The sequence below is a fragment of the Chinchilla lanigera genome, unplaced genomic scaffold (genome assembly GCF_000276665.1).
Source record: "Chinchilla lanigera isolate Chin_1 unplaced genomic scaffold, ChiLan1.0 scaffold00034, whole genome shotgun sequence".
In the NCBI taxonomy this organism is placed as follows: Eukaryota; Metazoa; Chordata; class Mammalia; order Rodentia; family Chinchillidae; genus Chinchilla; species Chinchilla lanigera.
In genome coordinates this window covers 21,291,946-21,294,843 of record NW_004955435.1, presented here as the reverse complement: position 1 = coordinate 21,294,843, position 2,898 = coordinate 21,291,946, and the positions used below count along the sequence as shown (strand labels likewise).

At 37.6% G+C, this 2,898-nt stretch overlaps 1 pseudogene; it reads left to right on the top strand.

The window, feature by feature from the left end:
* The window catches only part of LOC102004637, an 11,799-nt pseudogene extending 9,105 nt beyond the window's left edge, over positions 1-2,694 (top strand).
* The last annotated feature ends 204 nt before the right edge of the window (positions 2,695-2,898 follow it).

The following is a 2,898-nucleotide window of genomic DNA, read 5'->3' as shown; positions in this document are numbered from 1 at the left end:
CTACAACATAATAAAAAATAAAATTACATGAAAATGTCTTTCACAGACAGGTGTATTAATTTCCCTCAAAGGGTGAAAAGTATTAGATTAAATTTAATTTAAAAGAACTAAAGTATTTACAAAACATGGTACATAGAAATCCAAGGAACTGTCTTTTCAGTATGCAACAAAGAAAAGCAGTCAGAGACCCTGTAATGTTTTATATCAATAGAGGTTGTATATTTGTACGAAAGAATAGCTCATGGCCTCAATTCTAGAAGACAGGAAGTTAGTAGACACGTGGGTCTTCTATGGCAAAGCCCATAAAGATTCATATATGGCAGCAGCAACCATAATACGCCACTGTTGGTAAATCACCATGGACATACTCTACAATTCTTAAAGGAATTCTGTAGTCAAAACCAACATGAGAAATTGATTCAAATGTGACATACACTAGGAGTAGCAAGATGCTTACCGAGTATCCTGGCCACTTTTCTGCTGGAGTGTTTTAATGAAAGGTGAAACAGCAAGAGAATAAAATGCCAAGAAAAGAGAAATGAGAGTAGTGAGGGAAATGGATGGTCAGTAGTAGACAGTGCAGTCTTGGAAGTGAAGGAATCAAATGTGGTAAGAATAAAAACAGAAATGCGTAAAAATAGGCAATTGTGAGTGGTGCATTCCTCTGCAGTACCAAGGAATTAAAGTAAATATGTAGGCTTAAAAGCGAATTCTAAGCTCCAGGTATACACGTGGCTTATTTCTGAAATCAATCCAGTGAGAGGGCCTGCAAACAAAAGACACTCAGTGTCCATGTGCATGCTTAGTGTCCAGGCCTGAGTTTCTAAAATCATTCCTTTACCAAAGAAACCAAGTCACCACGGGAAAATGGCTGCTTCTAGGGCTAGGGCAGGGAATATACACAACGAGCCTGGAGCACCCCGTAGGCCCAGAAAGTAAAGACACACACACACACACACACACACACACACACACACACACACAATAAAGAAACAAAAAAAACAGCAAGGGGACACAAGAGCCTACTGATGAGCTCCCAGTGCTCGATGCTAAAACAGGTAAACTGGGAAACCCATTCCAGACCCCTCCTCTCTCTCCTATTTCCCATTCCTATTCCCCAATAAATTTTCCTACTTTTAACCTCCTTTGTTCTTTAGAATTCATTCTTCAACTTTGGGGGACAAGAACTTGGTGCATCTGACATCTTGCAGGTTGGGAATTACATGTATGTTTTCCTCTATATTATTCTGAAGGTCCCACTGTGATAATTGCAAGAAGGTAAAATCTTCAAGAGAATGTTGAAAAGAAATGGGGACAGTGGCATACTTGTCTTGTTCCCAATTTCAAAGGAATGTGTTTTTGGCATTTTATCAAGAGTGATATTTACTATAGTTTTTTAAAACCTTTTTTTCCAAGAAGGATAGAGGAACTTGAATCAGTTGTTCATAGTGCTCTTGGTTGGAAATAATTTGGTAAAGTCCATGCCAGAAAAAGTCTTCAGAAAACTTCCAAAATCATTCAGCAAAAATATGAAGCATGAACTCAGTCTTCAAGATGTAAAACTTTTGAATTTGAGGCACTTCCTACCACTGCCCTGGTTCATAAGGAACAACCACCAAATTTTCCTGCTAAATCTGTGGAAGAAACTGCACCACCAGCAAGAATATGATGAGAGGGTAAGGCTAAAAAATGAGAAATTTAAAAAGCAAAAAAAGCAAAAGAATAATGAAAGAACAATTTAAACAGGAGGAAAATATTCCCAGTGTAGTGGTAATTTGTATCAAAGAAATATTGTGCAACTGGGAAGAAATGCATAGTGCAAGAAAAGTTCAAGAACTGTAGTGACAGGGATTGCCCTCCTCATATTCACGGGAAAGTCTGGAGTCTAGCTTTAGAAAATTAACTAAATATCACTTCTGAATTTTATGAGATCTTCCTTTCAAGAGCAAAAGAACAGTTCAAAAAGCTTCAGTGAAACACGTTCAGAGAATGATACACAAGGTATATCTATTGCTAATCAAGAGGCCAGTCTGGAATTAATTAAATTGGACATATTCTGTACATTTCCATTTCTCTACATCTTTCAGAAGGGTGGCCTATATCACAATGTTTTTCGTAGTATCTTACGGCCATCTGCATGATACAGACCTGATGTTGGTGATGTTCAAGGTGATGTCCTTCATTGCAGCTGTTCTCATCCTCAATTTGGAGAAAGCAGATGCCTTCATTGCATGTGCAAATCTCTTGAATAAAACATGCCAATTGGCCTTTTCTCATGTAGGTCACAGCATAATGTTGAAATATTTTGCAACATTTGAAGCATTATTTGAAGGAAATCTCCCCAAACTATTTCTTCATTTCAAGCTTTACAGTCTTACACCAGATGTATACTAGACAGTCTGGATCTCCACAGTGTGTAGCAAATCGCTACAACTGGATCTGGCCTTTGGAGCCTGGGGTGTACTTTGCAGAGATGGGGAACAAGTTTTATTTAAGACAGGATTATAAATCCTCCAATTATATGAAGATATTCTTCTACAGATGGACTTTATTCACACAGCACAGCTTCTAACTAAATTGCCAGAAGACGTCATATCAGAAAGGCTGTATTTCAGCCGCATTGCAGTGATTCAGATGCAAAATAACACCAAACATAGCTCAGGTCCTTGCATCTGTAATGAAGGATATTACTAATTGTAAAATGCATGGAAGAAAATGTTAAAGAGATAGAAAATAATCACGAAGGGGAAAGCTGCTGGTTTTAAATTCCATGCCAAAGTAATGAAGGAAGTAATGTATTGACAGGATTAATGCAAAAATTTTTTGCAGGGATAGCCGTTTTTTCAGATGGAAAAGTTCAAGTGGCTATTTCAGACTCCATAATTTGGAATGCACAAT